This window comes from Giraffa tippelskirchi, chromosome 5 (genome assembly GCF_054371585.1).
Source record: "Giraffa tippelskirchi isolate mGirTip1 chromosome 5, T2T-mGirTip1v1.2.pri, whole genome shotgun sequence".
In the NCBI taxonomy this organism is placed as follows: Eukaryota; Metazoa; Chordata; class Mammalia; order Artiodactyla; family Giraffidae; genus Giraffa; species Giraffa tippelskirchi.
The window spans coordinates 5,661,083-5,680,939 of NC_137279.1; the positions used below are offsets into that span (position 1 = coordinate 5,661,083).

The 19,857-nt window shown below is 53.0% G+C and overlaps 1 protein-coding gene across 3 annotated transcripts in view; it reads right to left on the reverse strand.

The window, feature by feature from the left end:
• PLXNA2 (plexin A2) overlaps positions 1-19,857 on the reverse strand; it is a 228,006-nt gene that overhangs the window by 150,768 nt on the left and 57,381 nt on the right. The gene's annotated exons all lie outside the window — the stretch shown is intronic.

Consider the following 19,857-nt stretch of genomic DNA (forward strand, 5'->3'; position numbering starts at 1 on the left):
GCAACTGCCATTCCCTGGAGGAGCCGTAATAGACTCAGTGCACACTATATAATTAAATAGCAACACGTGTGTCCCCTGCCCAGCGCTGGGACACATATTTACTGGAGTTAATGAGAACCGGAATGGCCCTACTGATGAGGAGCCCGCAGAGGTAGGAGGGCAAGAGGCCCAAGTCCCCTTCTGGAGCTGAGGGGCATACGCCACCATCCTCCTGTCTTCTGGCTGCCCAACTACCTGACCCCCACACCCTGCCCCAGAAGGGCCTCCCAGGACCCCTGCTGGAAACTGCTCGCTAGACCACAGGCCAGAGTGCCATCAGCTTCCTGCTTCTCCAGTGTGAGCAAGCCACGGCATATGACTATGTTTTCACTTAATACAAATTGTGGTTATTTAGCAGCCCAAATGCCAATTCCCTGCTGAGACCCCTGTCACTGACACCCCACGCACAGACACAGACCAGGCAGATTCGAACACCAGCACCTGCGTGCTCTCTTGGGCCCCACCTGCCCCCTCAACCCATCACAGAATGACTCTCTGGCTTTGGGGACCCCGGGTAATTAGGACTGATTCAAGTGACAGCGTGAACTTGCCGTACGGATGCATTTTGGTGGAACCACAAGGGCAGGGCTTTTGAGTCGGAAGGCCTGGGTTTATATTCTGGTGTTGCTGTCCTTGAGCAAGTGATCTAACCCTTTGGGGCCTTGGTGTTTTAAAATGGACAGTGTGCACAGTGACACTACACACCGGGAGGATTAAAGGGTACAATTTATAAGAAATGTCAATGCTTGTCTCTTTCCTTTTCCCTCTTCATACATAGCTGTGTCTGCATGGGGTGTGGCTGCGTCTACCCAGAGGAGAGGAGTGGACCGCGGGGACGGACAGATGCCGTCCACTCAGGATGCTGATTTTAGAGCAGGTCACCAGAACCCAACAGGCTCTTTGCTCTTTCCTTCACTGAAGTATCCCTAACCCCTAGAACAGCAACCGACACACGGTAGGTACTCAGGAAATACTGAATAAATAAGCAAAGGACACTCTTTCTCTTATTTCATCCTCATAACAAACCCATGTGGATGATTATATTGTCATGATTTTGTGAAAGAATAAATAGGCTCAGAGAGGTTGAGTGCCTTGTCCAAGGCACAACAGCTAATTTGGAAAAAAAAAAAATTAGGTGCCTGATTCAAGTGTTCTTGCTGGTGCTTTCATCACGGGAGCTTTTCTAGTTTACGAAAAAGGGAACATAAAGGCAGAAGATATAAAGTATATGTGGTTTTAAAGAATAACAGGCACTGCTCCTGACAGGCTAATCCCCCCCTCACCACAGTTCTTAATTGGCCATCTTAAGTGGCCAGGTTATAGCATCTAAGTCCCAGTTTCAACCAGGACATGGGGCCATAAAGAGGCAGGACATCTGGGAAGCAGAAGGCTGGACCCCTCTAGGATCGTGGACTCTAGACTCCACCCCCATATTCATTCCAGAAGACACTCAGCCCCTTCAGCGGTTTCCTATTAGTCTGTGCTGATCATCAGCCCATCTTGCACGCTTTAGAGTGAACTCCCTGGAGAGGGTCCTGATCGTCCATGCTCGGGCCAAGTTATTAGACATGGAGCAGCTGGGCTGGGCCGAGGGCGGCCCCTCCCTGCACCGCGCTCCCCTCTGTGCTGTAGCCAGAGTCGGAGGAAAGAAGAGGCTGACCTCTGGGAGTCACGCGCAGATGGGAGTGACAGGCCACACGCTCCAGATCCAGACGTGACACACACTAAAAACCCAATAAACAAGTGCAGATTAATGGAGTGACGACAAGACACAGGGAGAGTTCAGATGGTTATATAGGATCAGCAAAAATCTTGAAGCGCCAGCCTTGTGTGCTGATAAAACTGAGACTCATCAGGCATAGTTCTCTGTCACCTACAGGAGACTGGATATTGCACAGCCCCAACCTGGGGCAGATCGGTGCTTCATCCAAAAGGATATTTTGGGTGCACCTGGCCCTGTCTGGAAATAAGCCAGAGCCCCTCTCCCAGAAAATTTGCTCTTGAGTGAACCCTGCCTTGCGGGCAAGAGGACAAGGGGCTTGGGCACCAAGGGGTTGGGAGCACCAAGGAGTCAGGCTTGGACTTGGATAGCATTGGGGTTCCCAGGGGCAGAATCTGGAGGGTGGGAGAGGAAGAAGAACAGAAAGAGCATGTTCAACAGGTGAGAACGCTGACTCGGGTCAGCAGAGGAGGGACCGAGACCCACAGTGGTGTGGAAGCTGGATGGAAACTGGATTCCAGTTCTGGCACTTGCTTTGAGCAAATCATTCCCCTTTCACACACTTGAGGTTTTTTTTAACCCCCCCCAAAATTGAAGGTCTAGGCTGGATGAACTTTAAAATCTTCACTATTTAAAAAAAAAATCAGAAATTCCAGACTTATTACTCCCTCCCCAAATATCTGGACTTTTCTGGTCATAGCCAGTCACGGCAACCAGGATGTGCAAAGGCTCCTCCGGCTGGGCGTGGGGTGCCCCGCGCCTCCCTTATTAGCTATTCACCACCTCTTCTCACTCCCTGGCCCCCTGCGTTTCCCCATATGCAGATGGCTTTGTTTTCCAAACCTGATAGATGCTGACAGGTATATTGTCTCAGCATCACCAGACTGCCAGAGGCTGCTTAAGTCAAATGATTTTCTTTCCCCTAATAACTTAGAGGAATTTTTTTTTTCCTCCTAAAAGACAAAAAAAAAAAAAGGTCTTTTTTAAAAAATGCCTCTTTTTTACCTTAAAGAGACAGAGTGTCATTTATCTTCCTCTTTAGCCCAAAGTCAAATGAAAGGAACGTTAAACAAAGACCAGCCTGCCTTGGAGCAGTCATTTGTGACTGGAGGCTGGGGAGAAGGAGGTTGGGCCTTGGGGACCATCTCCAGAGAGTGGTGATTGACAGGCTGGAGGGGAAGCGGGGTGGGGGGGGGGCCCTGCAGGGCTGGATGCCTGCCAGGTGAGGGTAAGGGGCTGGTGGGCAACAGCTGTCTGTGGGGGTACATCTCACCAGGCTAGCTGAGCCAAGGACCTGAAGATGGAATGATTCTGGCGTGGCCAAAGTCAAACAGGCTTCATGATAGGATTCCACGACCCCAAAGTTACTTTGGCCTTTGGGATAGGGCTAGATATTGACCAAAACTGTCTACAATCTGCATTGCTTTTAATAAACAATCAACCATGATTGGTGATCTGCCAACCAAGTCCTTTAAGCCCCTTCTGAGTGTTAAATATCCCACAATATGAAGCTTAAATAAAATGTGGTCCTTGCTTCTCAAGAATCCCAGGACCTAACGAAGAGGACGAGACAGGGAGCAAAGCCAGTGAGCAAAGGTCTGATGCCAGTGATGGTCATGCCAGGAGTTCAGGGATCAGTCAGGGCTGAGGAGGCAAGACTTCCTGGAGGGGGTGTCATTCCCAGGAATGCAGAAATGGATGGTACCATCTCAGTATGGGGCTCAATCTGACTGCCCGATGGAATAAGGGGACACATATTAAAGGTAAGTAGGTAAATTTTCTTCACACTTGACAAACTTGGAAAAAGGTCAGTTGTCCATATCAAAAAAGAGTGGTGATGGTGGTGGAAGTGGAGAGGCCGCCATGCGCTGGCATTGCTACCGTTTGACCCGAAAGGGCTATTAAGAATTAAGGATGCTGAGAATGGGGTGCTTTCAATGAGACTCACTTACTGGCAATCATAATCATAGCTTACTTTTACTGAACGCTTACTATGGCCAAACACTATTCCAATCTTTAAAAGTTTTATTGGAGTATGTAGTGTTCACAATGTTGTCTTTGTTTCTGCTGCACAGCAAAGTGAATCAGCTATATGCTTACATATTCTCGTTTTTTAGTCTCCAAGTCGTGTTCAACTCTTTTGTAACCACATGGACTGTAGTCCGCCAGGTTCCTCTGTCCATGGGGCTTCCCAGGCAAGAATACTGGAGTGGGTTGCCATTTCCTTTTCCAGGGGATCTTCCCAGGATTGAACAATTTGCATTGCTTTTAATGAACAATCAACCATGACTGGTGATGCACCAACCAAGTTCTTTAAGCCCCTTCTGAGTGTTAAATATCCTGCAGTATGAAGCTTAAATAAAATATGGTCCCTGATCCCTGATCCCTGAACTCCTGGCACGACTATCACTGGCATCAGACATTTGCTCACTGGCGTTGTTCCCTGTTTCTCTCCCTGTCTCGTCCTCTTCGTTAGATCCTGGGATTCTTGAGAGCAAGGGCTATAGTTTATGATCTCTCAGGCCTCCCGCATTGGCAGGCGGGATCTTTACCCTAGCTAAGTGCTTGCAACTTAAGGCTGCCCCTCTTTCCTATTTCTGATGCCACTGCCGGCTGGATGCCCATGACACCGCCTACATCTGCAGCTGACACTGGAGCTCACAAGGGTCTGATCTCAGCCTGGGCAGGCTGAACAGAGCACATGCCCTGACACTTATCTCACCGCTGGGGAGCAAGGGTACTGAGTTCTTGGGTGGCAACCATCCCAAGGAAGCCACCTTGTGTTTCTAAAAGATCCCAGAGAGCAGAGGGTGCTGAGCACATCGTGTCCCCAGGGAGTACTGAGTGCACTGCCTCTTTGCACAGAAGGGAAGGCTGAACTTCTGCCTTGCCTGGAGTTCCCTCAGGACCTGCACAAAGGGGCTCTCTGTCTTCAGGGGACATTTCCTCCAGTAGCAGAGAAGGGGCTAACTGAGTCACACGGGGCTGTCTGGCTGGAGAAGATGGGTCCCTCCAGCACCTTCTAAAAAAATGTGGCCAGGGCTTCCCCGGTGGTTCAGTGGTGAAGGATCCACTTGCCAATGCAGGAGACATGGGTTTGATCCTTGGTCTGGAAAGATCCCACTTGCCTCTAAAAAACTAAGCCCTTGAGTCACAACCACTGAGCGTGCATTCGCTGGAACCTGTGCAATGAGAGGACGTGGCGATGAGAAGCCCTCCACTGCAAAGAAGAGGAGCCCTCACTCAGCACAACCAGAGAAAAGCCTGTGCAGCAACGAAGATCCAGCACGGCCAAAAAGAGACACGTAAAATTATTTTCTAAAAAATACATAAAATAATGTGGCCAATTAGCCCGTGGACAGAGAGTCCAGGCCTAGGAGGGAGAAGGCTACCAGCTGGGTGGCCTGGAGCCAGTCCCTGCCCTCTCTGGGCTGGAGCTGCCTGGCTCAGTGGAGGGTGGAGGGCTGTGGTTGAGAGGGAAGCACGGAGCCCTTCTCACTCGGTTGGACTCCAGGCTGAACCACGACGGGGCTGCGTGACGTGGGGCAAGGTACTTCCCTTTGGCGAGCTGAATTTCCTCATTCGTAAGGTGGGCGGGTGCGGGACTGTGGCTCATACACACGGAGCACTCAGAAGGTGAGCTGGCAGGGGAAACGCAGGGGGTTCACTCGGACCGCTACTGTCCTTACAGCTGCACCGAGGCTCCTGGATGCATGAGCCTTTCCAAGGGCTCTAAAACGTTTGTGGCTCTCTTTCCCTGCCGTGTGTACCATTTCAATTCCGACTTCACTAGCATTTACTGAGCGCTGACTACATGCGAACACATTATCGTACTTAATCCTCACAACAAGTCCTGTGAGTCCTGTGTTACTATGCTCATTAAGGAAGGAGAAAAGCTAACTTCAGAGAACTTCAGCTACGTCCTCAAGGTCACGCAGCTAGCTCAGGCTGTCAGGATTCACGTGCGGCCCCACCCAGGCCTCCGTGCGCCCCCGTCCATCTGCAGGGGGACAAAGGGCCCACGCTGCGGTCCCCAGCTGTCGCATCTGGCCGAGAGAGGAGGCCCGCGCTCCGGTTCCAGGCAGATCCAGTTCTGGGCCTGAGTGTATTTGGTGAACCCGTCTCCAGGGTGAGTCGGGGATTTGCCAATGAAAATGCTACAGCTGAACCAGCATTTACCAGCCATGCTGGGGCTGAGATTGAGGGGGACGAAAACTAATCCTCTCATTACAGGCCTGGCCTATGGAGGGATGGGCAGCACTGGGCCAGGAAGAGCTCTCAGCAACATCTGCTCTGCAATCTCCACTTCCACGTCTGCTGTGCCGCCTGGGATGCTGCGCGGGGATGTGCTGGGATGCCAGGGTGTGAGGTGTGTACAGACACACACACACCGTGTACGGACACACACACGTACGGACACACACACGCTGTGTACAGACACACACGCGTGTATGGATGTACACACACACACCGTGTATGGACACACACACAGTGTACAGACACACGCACATACACTGTGTACAGACACACACATGCTGTGTATGGACACACACACACGCTGTGTACAGACAGACACACACACATGCTGTGTATGGACACACACACACGCTGTGTACAGACAGACACACACACACCGTGTATGGACACACACACATACACAGTGTACAGATACACGCACACACATGCTTTGTACAGACACACACACGCTGTGTATAGACAGACACACACACTGTGTATGGACATATACATGCAGGCACAAACCACACCAGGGGCAGAATTAGGAGCCCAGGAGGAGATCCTTGGAGAGAGGAACACTGAAGTGAAAGTGAAAGTCGCTCAGTCCTGTCCGACTCTTTGCAACCCTATGGAATATACAGTCCACAGAATTCTCCAAGCCCAAATACTGGAGTTTGTAGTCTTTTCCCTTATCCAGGCTCCCTTTCCCACCGAGGGATAGAACCTAGGTCTCTGGCTTCTGCCAAACCCTCTTTGAGGACGGTATTGGGGTCAGAGGTCAGTCTCTGCAAATGAGTCCAGGGTCTGCCTGGTGATGGAGGGGCCCCGTCCACAGACTGGCCTCAGCTCCTGTGAGAGGGGCTTCTGAATGTAGGAAGGAGGGGAGCAGGGACTCCTGGTAAGACCTAGGGTTGTGTGAGGGGCTGAGAGCTAGGGAGAGAAGGGCTGACTCCTCGGAGAGCCTGCATTCCTGCTCCGTTCTTGCAGGGCACCTGAGGGAGGCAGGCAGGAGCACAGAAGGCAGAGTCATAAGGAGACTCCATGGGTGGGGGTGGGAGGAGGCGAGGGCTCCCAGGGAGAGCAGAGGCACTGCCTGACTCTCCTGCTGGTCATCGGCCAGATGTGGGGCCAGATGGAGGAGATGGGCTGAGCAGGGTAGAGGAGGCGGGTGAGGGAGGCAGCTCCCCTAGATCGGCCCACTCAGCGATGCCACCAGAGTGGGGGGGGGTGGTTGCTGCCATGTCTCCTGCTAAGCCAGTTAGTGTGCCAGGGCCATACCATTGCCAGCCAGCCTGGTGGAGGCTCTGGCGGCTTCCTCTGCATTAAGTCTCCACCAGGACTGGAAGCCCACAGGACACTCCTGACTCAGCACCAGCCCCTAGTCCTCCCCTCCTGTTTCACATCCTCGGGGTCACTGCTGCAGTGACAGACAGCACTGCCAGGACTGCAGTGGTGGGCCCAGGAGAGACGTGCTCCAGGAAATGAGCTGGTGCTTCCCCATCTCCTTCAACACCCCTGGAACACCAAGGAGATGGGACTTGGTCCCCTTGATCTGACACCTCCCCGACGCTGGAACTCTCTGGCCTGGCCTGGCCTGACCTGGCAGATTGATGCTCTCGGGGAGCCAGCTGTGGCTGGAACTTTGTGCGCTGGCAACTCTGTGGGTGCTGCTCCCAGATGCTTCATAAAACAGAAGTCAACAGCACCTCCACCGGGCCTCCAGCAGTGAGCAGCCTGGCTGATGCTGCAGAAATCTTTGGAAGGAGGCATATGATGGGAGAAGGGAACACCTGGAGACCCTGGACCTGAAGATGACTCGGAAACTAGACTGAGGGATGACGGGAAAGAAGGCTAAGGGGAGACCGTGGGGGTGGGTAGGACGGGATGTGCTAGGCTGAGAACAAATGTGGATGTTCCAGCAGGTCCACTCATCCCAGAGCAGCATCTGATGGTGAGTGCGGACTCAATTATGGAATACGGTCAATTGCTGGGGGGTGGAGCCATTCCTTCTCACGGGAAGTGCCTCCTTCCCCCACCACTGCACACCCCCAGGGCTGGTATGGCTGCCACCCCAGAATTCTCTGAATGGGAGATACAAAGGCTTCAGCATCCGAGTAGGAAAGGATAGAGGCCACCTGGCCCAAAGGATGAGCAAGAGGTAAGTTTATCTCTTAAAGACCCTATCAGGGTGGACAAGGCCCAGCTTTGCCTGTGTCCTTCAAGTTCTCGGCAGCCTGGTGAGGACTTCATCCGCCTGCTTGAGTCTGTTCTCTGCTGGGAGGTCTGGGACCAGCTGGCTCCCACCCAGTAGTCACTGCTCTCCCAGGAAATGGGCTCTCCCAGGAAATGGACTGGAAAGCTGGAAGGGTTATCCACAGTCCCAGCGGGGGATGGGAGCTACAACTGGAAGCCCTGGGGAGCAGAGGTCAGGCTGCATAAACAATATAAGAAAGGCAGTCTTCCTAAGACAGAGCCTAAGAAAACTGACAGCTTGAGATAGAGGGCCCTACAAGATAGTTAAAAGGTACCTAGGGACTCATTGGGACAGTTAAAAAGCTGGACATGGGTTTGCCTCCCATTGCGTGGTATCTTGGGGTTTCGTTTGAAGCAAATTGATGGATGGCTCCATTCTGTTCCTATCTGAAGCAACCAGCCTTATGCATCCTCCTTTATCTCCTATTCCTCTGGTGCTTTACAGTTTACAAAATGTTTCCAAATCCAAGTTTGATTTCAGATCATAAAACTCTGTTGAATAAGTGGGTAAGGAATTATTGCCATTTCACAGGTGAGAAAAGGAAGGTCAAAGGATGCTGCCTCTGGTATTCGTTCCAACAGCATTTCCAATCAGATGATAAGAGCCAGTTTAGACAGACCTCACAAAGCCTGTTAAATGCACTGGAGGTAAGCACTGCAGAGGGAATCCAAATGGCTTGCAATTAACTCTGGGACCCATCCATTTCCATGGGAGTGAGCAGGAGGCAGGGCTACAACCCCTGTAATCCTTGAATTATGTATATATCCAAGGGTACCCTTACTTGCCCATGCCAGAGCCTTGATCTACCTAAGCACGGACTTTGTGGCTATACAACAGCATGACTTGGGGTCATGGAGAGTAAGATTCAATGACCATGAGTGACAAGGTCAGAATTAGGTTGATACCAGTTGGAAAAGCCTCAAGAAGAATGGGAAAGAGAACTAGAAAAAGTCCTGAACTGCAAAATAGACACAGGATGTTGTTCAGACAGTAGAAAGTGCAAGGGAAAGTGATTTTGTTCAGGAAAATGTGACAGAGGGGGCAGGGGGAAGTTAGCCCACGGTGGACCCAAGGCTGAACCTTTCACAGTAACACCTCTGGGTTATGCCCCTGACTTGCTCAAAGACCTCAAACGGCTCCCCCGTCATTCCAGACTCCAAGGCCCTGAGCATGTCATTCAAGATGGCGCACCGCCTGGCCCAGCCTGCTTCTGCGGCAGCTCTCTCTCCCTCGCCTTCCTCCTCCAGCCCCTTGAGCACGGAGCCACTCTCAGCCTCTGGACTGCTGTGTTCGTGTGCGCACTGCCTTTGCTGGTGACCTTTCAGCCTTTTCTCCAGCTCGAAAACTCCTTCTTAGTTCGTAAGCTGAGCTTAATGCCCACTCTTCTTTGACACCTTTCCCAGGCCAAGCCATTCATTCCCTCTGCTTTAGGTGCTCAGCGCTTGGTACGTATTTCTGTCTTGGTACTACCCTCTGGCATTCCTTCCAACCGTTAATACAAGGCAAAATGTGGCATCCATCTTTGTATTCCCCCTACCTAACCCATTCAGAATCCAGTACGGTGCCTACCTTTCAACAGATACTCAGGAGCTGAGCACTGGTTAGGAGTCCCCGTTCTAGAACCACTGCCTACTTCACTCTGCCTCTGGTGAACCTTAGCTCAACTCATAACCTGAACTTCCCTGTGCCTCAGTTACCCACTAGTCTAATGGAGATAACGATTCCAGATACCTCACAGGACCATTTATGGGGATGAAAAGAGATAATATATGCAAAGCTCTAGGACAGTGGCACTTAGTAAGCACTATGTAAGCATTTGCTATGATGATTATTATCTTTTGAATGAATGAAGAAACAGCTTGGAATCAGCAAGCTGGTCACATTTCTCCTCAGTGACCTCAGAAGAACTCAGAAAGACTATAATCTAATGTAGGGGGTGGAATAAAGTTCTGATGAAGAGAAACACGGAATTACAGTCAGCAAAAGATCCAGGGGACTGCGGAACTGGACCTGTGCTACTTCAAGCGTGGTCCCCATGCCAGTGGCATCAGCCCCACCTGGAACTTGTTAGAAAGAGAAATCTCAGGCCCCACATTGGACCGGAGCTTCTCAATCAGAGCCCCTCGGGGCGGGGAGCGGGGGACACAGCTGCGTATGTTTTAACAAGCTTTCAGGGGATTCTGCTGCCGGCTTGAGTTTCAGAACCATTGGGCTAGACTCTGCCCACTTCTTATAATCCAGGTATAGTGTGTGCCCTGAGATTTCAAACCTGTTGTTGCAAAACTAGTTTGGGGCCTGTGGCTGATTCATGTTGTTGTATGGCAAAAACCATCATAATATTATAATTATCCTCCAATTAAAATAAATAAATAAATTAAAAAAAAAGTTTGGGGCCTTCCCCAGAGGACCAGAGCAAGTATCAGGGGAGCAAACACTCCTGCTGGTGGGAGACCACGAGCAGTGCATCTAGCCCGGTCTCTGCCAGACAGGAGCAGGCCACCGAGTGTCAGCTCCGGCCCGCCTCCCTCCTCTTCCTCCAGAGGCGTGGTGTAGAGCAGAGAAAGAGAAACAGCCCTGTTCCCAGGACGCAGCTTCTGGAGGATCCCTGAGCTCCGCAGTGGGCGGGGGTGCGCGGGTGGCTACGGCACAGGCTTGCAGGAGCCTCGCTTTGAGAACGTGTGTGCAGACAGTGGGCACCCCGGGGGGCCCGTTTCTCCTGGGCGTGGGGACAGTGGGCACAGAGAGCCTGTCACCCTCTGAGGAGCCCAGAGCTCAGCTAGAGGAACAGGTGGGCAAGAAGGAGGGAGGAGGGCTTGGCTGAGGCCCAGCATTCCCAACAAAGGTTTACACAGTGAGTCAGGCTGGCCTCAGCCTCCCCCGGAGGAAGGCTCGCCGAAATGCCAGCTGAAGGCATAAATCTTCAGGGAGTGAGGAGGGTGTGTCGCCTGCCTCTGCCCTCTCTCCAAGGGGTACCGAGGCGGGGGGGCTAGCAGTGCTCCCCACCTCCTGCGGCACCTGGGCCCTCAGCCCCCTGGCTGGGAACCCGATTTTGAGGCCATTGAATGAGGCACAGTGTAAACACCCGTCTCCAGGAGGATGGGAAGAGAAAAGAGTGCAAGCGACACTCAACCCTTTCATACTCAGGTGAGGATGCTTTAGGGCCGTGGTTTGCAAAGTGCGGTCCATACAAGAGCATCAGCATCATCTGGGGACTTGGCAAAAATCAGCATCTGGGAAAGACACGTTCTCAGGCCCCCTGCCCGCCCCCAACCATGAAATCTGAAAGTCTGTGGATAGGGCCTAGCAATCTGCAGTCCAGCCAGCTCTCCAGGTGACCCTGAGGCACATCCAAGCCTGAGAACCACTGGCTTAGGGCCTGGATTGAATCTTGTTCTTGTCTGGAAGGAGGGGGACATACGCCACCTCCCAGCAAAGAGGCCTCCCCGTTTGCCCGGGGAACCTAACCTCACCATGCGGTGTCCCCACACAAGGATACAGGTGCTGGACCGGGGCCAGGGAGTCTCAGGTGACGGGGCAGGGAAGAGGCCCTGTGGGTGGTAAGGATGAGCAGAGGGGTGGGGAGGCTGCCACAACTCATATTCTCGGGACACAAAAGCCCAGAGGAGGCCTGGGCCTCCCTGCCACTGAAACTGGTTAATTACAGGATGATGATGGTGATATTACCAATAATGATGATAATAGCACCAATAATGTGAGGGCAGATGGGCAGGTTCCCGTCCTCGGACAAGGGGTAAGGTTGCCGTCTGGGCTCCTTTGCTTCTGATTTAGAGGAAAACCTGTATTCTGGCCAGCTCCGTTTCCACGCCTGGGGGTGCAGCGAGGCTCCCAGCCCCGTGGCTTCTCTGCCTTCTGCGGGATCCTCCCTCCTGCCAATCAGCTCCTGCTCCGGGCCCCATGTGGGTAGAATGCAGGGCTCGGGACACAACCAAGAGGCAGGTGGTGCCTGCCTTCCACCCCCTAGCAGACCATCCCCTGGGTGTTCATTCACAGACAAGGTGCCAGCCCTGGGGGCCAGGGGACAGCCCTGAGGATGGCAGGGGGACAGGGTCATCCTGGATGCTGCCTGCACTGGGAACATGAGGGCCCTGGGCTCTGTGGGCCTCCGTGTCTCTCTCTCTCTCAGGCAAACCACAGAGAAGCTGGAGGTAGAAACCATGCATGTTGGTTGGGATAGCAGGCTTCAGCAGATCCATAAATACTTTGAGCTGGTGTCTCCCCTTAGAGACTGTCTCCTCCCTCCCCAGCCCAGAGAAACAAGACAGCAGAGATTCAGACTCTCAAGGAGAGAAAAGGTCATCTGGTAGCAATCTCCCTTCATCATAGTCCCCAACACCCACCCAGCCTATCTTTCTTCTTCTTCAGATTTCTCAGGGTGAAATATTTCCCTAAATGCTACAGCATTTCTAGGAGGATCAAAGGGAACAACCGAATGCCCAGGCCCTCCATCTCCTCCCTGCCTCCCTGCTCTGGCTTCAAACACAGGAGGAAATCGGCGCGCGGACCCCTGTCATCGCCGGCGGTGACTTGTGGACATGTGCTTGGGTTATTTCTCCTCCACTACAAGGGGTCTGGGCAGCTCACAGGGGGCTTGTATTTTTTTTTTCAGAACTGTGTGTATGTTAAAGTCATTAAGGCTTGGAAAGGGGGTGGTGGGTAGGGGAGTAAAGGCCATTATATGGGAAGAGAAGAAAAATGGCCTGTCTTCAGACTGTCAGTGGAGGAAACGCCTCTGCTTCAGGGAGGGGGAGAGGGGCTTGGTCCAGAAGGTCTAAGTGGGCACCTCCTTGCCTGGAAGGCTACAAGTGGAATGATGGGGCAGAGTTAAGGGGCCACTGCTCAGTCCACTCCTTGGCATGGCAGTGGTCATGGCTACCTGGGGGGTGAATGGTCACCATGTATGTGTTCCCGAGTCCCCTACAAAGAAGAGAGCTGGGAGGCAAGACAGAACTGGAAGAGTTGACACCGATCCGCCCTGTGCTCTCTGCATCTGCTTTCACAGGGTGGCCACGTGCACGCCAGGGGGCACGAGCGATATCCCCGTTTCACGGAGGAGGACTCTCGAGTCACAGCGACCAAGGACCTTGCCCAAAGTCACGCAGCGAGCAAGCGGTGGACGAAGCAATGAAGGCAGAGATCATGTGATACCACGGCCTGGTCTTTGGAGACTTGGTTCCAGTTAAGACCAGCTCGTGCTGGGGAGGTCCTTCCCCTTTAGGAGGATTTGCCGCTACCACCCTGAATGCTGAAGCAGCCAAGGGGAGCTGGGGTAGAAGACATTTAAGCCGGGGGAAGAGTCCTACTGGCTATGGTCATGGCCAAGTCAAGTTTTTGGTGTCTTCCCACTCCCCGGGTTTGAGGGGGGCTGGTGGGGGCTGCTTCTTCTGGACTCCCAAACTCCCAGCCTTCCAAGTTGTCCCAGCACTGACCTTGGGCTTCCCTCATGGCTCAGATGGTAAAGAATCTGCCTACAACGTGAGAGACCCAGTTGAGATCCCCGGGCTGGGAAGATCTCTCGGAGAAGGGAACAGCTGGCTACCCACTCCAGTATTCTCGCCTGGAGAATCCCATGGACACAGGAGCTATGGGATCACAAAGAGCTGGGCACGACTGAGTGAGGAACACGAGCTAACTAACCAGGCCCGAGCTCACCGCCACCTCTTCTTTCCTTTCAGACCTGATTTTGCCCGCACAGGAGACAGACTCGCAGGGCGGCTCTCTGGAGCCGCAATGCGATGCTGAAAGCTATCAGAGTGCTGCGGAAGCTGTGTCCTGGCTGGACCCTGAGGGTCCCCACCAGCCACCCGCTTGACTGAGCCTCTGTGGTCCCCGCTGTGGCCTTCCCAGGCACTTCCGTCACCTCCCCGGGCTGAGGAGCCTGGGGGCGAGAGGGGTGCAGGGGAGGCCGTGACCGTTATCTAATCCTTCCCCCAGGTCACGGGCCCTGAAGGCTGAGCCTGGGTTCCCCAGAGCACATGCTCCAAATCAGGGCTCCAGTGACAGCCTTTGTTTGCCTTGGGAGGGAAGTTCTGGAAGGATGAAAGTCCGATCCCACTGGTTGCTCCACGGGCCTCCTTTGCCAAAACATACTGTGAAACGACCCCTGACCTTCCCCTCATACTTTCTCTGCTCTACCTCCCATCAGCCCTGTTTGCCTCCCTCCTCCCAAGAGAGGCTTAGACAGCTCAGTAATTTAGGGGTCGCTAGCAAGAAAGGTGCAGAGGTCAGAAGTCAGTGAGGGGCTGGGAGGGGGATTTCACCCCTGGTTTCTGCCAGACCCTCCCCCCTTCTCCCAGAGCTACCTCCTCCCCCCATCTGTAGACCAGCCCCCACGGATGGCGGGAAGAGACAGGGTCTGGGCATCGGAGGAGGTAGTGGTGTACCAGTAGGGAGGAGGAGAATGTGTATTTTTAAATCACGTCCTGAAAAACAACTTTCAAGATGCAAATGTACCCCTCCAACTTTCTTATTTGGAAACTCAGCTAGGAAAGGAAATGCTGAAATGCTCCATTCCCAGGAGTGCATACCGATTTAGGAAGTTCTATTACCTCACTCCGGCTCCTCCCTGCTCTCACCGCTACACAAACAACCTCCGCGAATTGACTAATATCTGTTCTCTGTCCCCCACCACGGCCTGTTCAATCTAGCTCAGCTAACTGGGGAGGCAGTGAGTGACTCCAACTCAAACCAAGAGCTGGCTGGCTCCTCTCTCTTCCTTGAGAAATCAGAGCTGTCAAAAGAACCGCAAGAGACTGTTGCTGCCCTTCCACAGGGATTAAAAGCCCCTTGCTTGGCCCACAGAAGTGGAGTTTGTTTTTTTTTTTTTTGGAATGACATTCATGGAAGGTCAGCTTAAGAAGGGCCTTCCCGTGCAGTCTCCTTATTTTGCAGAGAAGGAAACCGAGGGCTATCTGCCATTATTCTGCTGGTTGGCAGCAAAACAAGGACTTTTCATCTGTCCCTGCAGGTGGGGCAAAGGAAAGGCGCTTGCAGAGCTGCCTCCCAGCTGAGAGGAGTTGTGCAGGGTCTGCATTCTGGACTCCTGGGGTGCCGCCCACCCTGGGAGGGACAGTAGCCTCTGCTCAAGGAGGCTCCATCCTCTGCTGGGCGATGAATGAACGCAGCTTCACAGGGTGGTCGGCTCTCCAGCTGCAGGAGCCGGCAGAGGATGCCCTTCTGGGATCCGAAGGAGGAAGACTTCCCTCCCGCCAGGCTTTCTCCTCCTGTGGGATCCAGCCGGGACTGCCAACCTCTGGCCCAGAAAGAGGGCTTTCCCCCTCTTCCTGTTGTGTCCCTGGAGGAACTGGAAAGGTTGAGGGCCGGGAGGAAGGTGGAATTCATCCAATCTGGGGTAGGGAGCGAAAGCTCTTCTGGGGCTTCCTCCCCTTCTGGGAGTGAGGTCCGGAGAATAATGGTCACAGATGGACAGGCCACATGTGTTCTTGTGTGCGTGGGAGGGAGGGAGAGTGTACGGGCTCGAGGGTCTGATGGCTCAAGACAGGGAAGAAGTCGCCGACGGCTCAGAGACCAGACGAGGTTCATCCCGGACCGGGAGGGAGGGCAGTGTGGGGGCCCAGGAAGTCACTGCCTTGAAGGTCGCTAGCATTTCATTTCATCCTTGCTCTGCCTCCCTGTCTCCCTCTTAAGCTCCCGCAGCGGGGGATGGGGAGCAGAGGAGACCAGGAAAGAGGGCTGCAGGGCCTCTTTGACTCTGCTGACCGTCCGCAGCCAGGCGCTGCTGCTGACCAGAAAGAAACGAAGGGGCAGAGATGGAGGGCAAGCAGCTCTCTGCGGCTGCAGCCCCGCTCTGCGTGGTGCCCCCAGCCCCGCCGCTTCCGAGGGTCCCAGGCCACGGACGGGGAGCCGGGCCAGGTGCAGGGAGGGCCCGGGTGGCTCTCGGGGCGAGGGGTGGGCAGGGCTGGGCCCCTCCTGTTTGTTCCCGCCCTCAGTGTCTTTCGCCTGGGGAACAGATCATAGAAAGAAGCAGATCGCGTGCTGTAGGCTGAAAAAACAGCTCACTCTGGGGGCTGATGGAAAATAAACTCCACTGTGACATCTGACAAAACTCCTCCCCCCCGCCCCCAACTTTTAAATTGGAACTGAGAGACGGAGGATTCTCTTTTAGGCTTGAAAGGTGTCCTGAGCTTTTTGGGTTGTTTCTACTGCATATTCCCAAACTGCAGCATCCAATAGACTAGTCACTAGCCACGTGGAGCTACTTACATTGCAATTAAAATTCAGGAAAATCAGGAAATCCAGTTTTTCAGGTGCACTAATGTGTCTCAGTCTCTCAGCAGGCACTTGTGGCTACAGAACTGGCTGAAAGAGTCATAAACATTTCCCTTATCATGGAAAGTTCTTTGGGACAGTGATACTCTAGAAAGTTTCTGACATGAGCCTGACTTTCATTCCTGATTTCTCCAGATGTTCACATGCTGGCCTACGCTGTAGGAATGAGGAATGACTGGCCTTAAGGATGGGTGTGGGGTGGGGTGAGATGAGCAGGAGGATAGGAAGGTGTAAGACTGTCACAACTATCATGTTCTTTGCTGCCACCCTGGACGCCTTCCTTAGACCCTGCATCTCTTTGCTGGTACTAAGCTATTCGGTTTGCCGGGGGAGGAGCGGCCTGGGGTGTCTGCAGTGGAGAAGGAAGACAGGTGACAGCTCCAGCCAAACGGGTTTGGCAATAAGATCCTGCCTCCCATCCTCACCCGCGGCTGCAGAAGCATGTCAAAGGAGGTGTATACCAAGGGCAATCCTACACGAGGTGGGTGTAGTGTCATTAGCCCGACTTACTCATCACACCCCTGGGCCTCTAATGGGCGGGTATAGGCAGGGATGGGGAGAGGGGGGGCACACAGGCTGGGGGTGAGGCAAGTGGTTATGCTTCAGTCAATTTTGAAAGCTGTTGACGTGATGGAAATGGGGTGAGAGACGCAGAGTCAGATACTGGGCTCACCCAGCTAACCCTCCCACCCAAAGCATTCAGGGCCCTGGCTGCCTCACCCACCCCAGGAGGGACCTTGATAGAGAGAAGTTGGGAAGAGCACATGCACACACACACACACACACACACACACACACACACACGCCAAACACTCACACATCTCCCACACACCACACAGGCGTGCATACTCACATGCACACATACACACACACCACACACCAATCACACATGCACACACACAGAGACACACAGACACACGCACGTCTATAAACCTGTGTACATGCACAAACACATGCATATACACACTCACACATACATGTATACCACACACACGTCATGTAATTCCAGGGAGATTCTGGAAAGAATCTTGAGCCCAGCTTCTCAGTAAGTCGCGGTTGTTCCCCCAGACTCCCAGGGGGAGATGCCGGGACCAGCAGATGGTCCCAGCCAAGCAAGCAAACTTCCCAATGCCTCTAAAATCAGGGTCTGGGCCCCTCCAAGACCAAAAGTCCAATTAAGCTTTGTTCTCACATGTGGGAAGCGAATGCGGAGCATTCCTCCCCTTCTCTGGGTCATCAGCCCTCAGGCGTCCCCGCCCCCCCAGCAACCCTGTGCTTTCCCATATGGTCCCCTTGCCTCTCACACTCCGCTCTGAAGATTAGGTCACAGAGCCCAGAAAGACCTCCTTCCAAGGTGTCCTCTAGATGGCAGGGACTTGCCAGAATAGTTAAAGGAAAATTCTGGGCTCAGAGGCTTGGCCTCCATCCGGGAGCCTCTCTTGGTCTAGGAGGTGGGCCCCTGGGGATTAAGCCCAAAGACCCCAGTATCTCCCATGATGCTTGTTTTCCCTTCTCCTAGAGCCTGGGAGAGCTGCAGGGAGATCCTTGTGCTCTCCTCTTTCCAGAGGCACCTCCTCCTCCTTGCAGAGATAATTGGCATGACTGGCATAAATAGATCCGTATATCTCTCTATAAATACACCCATCTTTAGCTATATATATATATATATATTTTTTTCTTTTTCTAAAGACTTGGCAAGAATTCCCTTGGAGCCCTTTCCATGACACAATAGAAAACCAGCGGAGTCATCAAGTTTGATCGTTCCCACAAATACAGCTTTGGGTTGACCTTTGCAAGGCTCCCTTGAACCCTGCTTCCAGTAACTCAGCCCCTGCAGCCCTCACAGCCCGCATACCCCTGGCAACCACAAGATACAACTCAGTTTCCTGAAGCTGCCACTTTCTTCCTCATTGGCCTCTGTCTGAAAGCAAAAAAAAAAAAGAATCCACTGCTTTTGACCTATCATTTTAAAATAAATCATAGGCTTTGTATGTGAGCTCCAGCTGGCAGCAGGAAGAAATGAGCCAGGCAGCAGGCTCCCTCGGCACTCAGGGACACTGTAATGAAGAGCGGGGTGTGGGTGGCTTCCGAGTGGCTAGACCTCTGTGTGCAGGACCATGCCACCCGGTGAGCGGGCTTAACAGCCACCCGGGCAGTAAGCAGAGATGTGGTGGGTCTCCCTATGATGGCTCCTGGGATAAACAGGAGGAACTCCAGGGCGGGAGCACAGAGCGGGAAAAGCCACCCAGGTAATGCCTTTCGAGGGATTTATCATTAGGCACAGACTCTAAGAACCGTCTCTCCATCACCTTGCATCAGCATTGCTGGAAACAGGCGGAGCGGGGAGGATGGATCAGCTGGCTCCTCTGTCTTTTCCTCCCTCCGCTGCTAAAGGCTTTGGAGACTGGAGGGAGCCCCAGTGACTTTCATGTGAGGTATTAAGAGCCTAGTCACATGTTGACACCACATTTCATCCCGAAACAGGTTTCCTTTTCTTGATTTTCCAAGTAGGAGTTGGAGGAGTGGATTTATAAGTGGGAAGCAGAAAATACCCAAGAATAGGAGAATCAACAGAGAAATGCAGAAAAGGTAATTTGGCAAAAAAAAGCTCCGAACTTACGACTACAACTCCTACAGCCTTTCTTATTCGGTATTCTTTCTTTCTAAAGTTGGGTTGTTATCCTTGCACCAGAGAATGCCAGCAGGTGTTGCTGGCAGCTGTTTAATGACAGTGTCAAGAATGTCTTTCAGGAAGGTAGGCTTGGAGGCAGGAGGCAGTGATGGAGAAAATGGGATGGGTAGGGGGAGGAGTAGGTGGCCCCACATCTGTGGAGAGGGAGCTAAGCGATGGAATGCTGCTCTGGGAATTGCAATGTTATTTTGTACGAAAGTCTTCCTGTAGGAAGTAAGGGGGAGGGACAAGAGACATATTTTAGAGTTTTGCGGACTTAAGAATTCGGAGCTGGAATTACGAGCAACTCACTATGTCTCTGGGCAAATACTTTAGCTCCTCTCCTCCGCATCCCCCACTTGCTCCTTTATGGTTACTGACTCCCCTGAGGATCAAGTAGAAGGACCTGGAGTCCCTGGGAGAGCGATCCCAGAAGCCCCCAGGGGTGACGAGCCCTGCAAATTATCCCGCATCTGGAAAAGGTGATGGCTCCCATCCTGGCAGTGGCAAGTCACAGACCAGCAAGAGGGAGATGTTTTGGTTACCTAGCTGATCTCAGCTCTGCAGGAAGCCAGAGAGACCAGGAGGGGCTGGCTTTAGGAGGAGGGGGGCAGCAGCCTTCACAGGGAG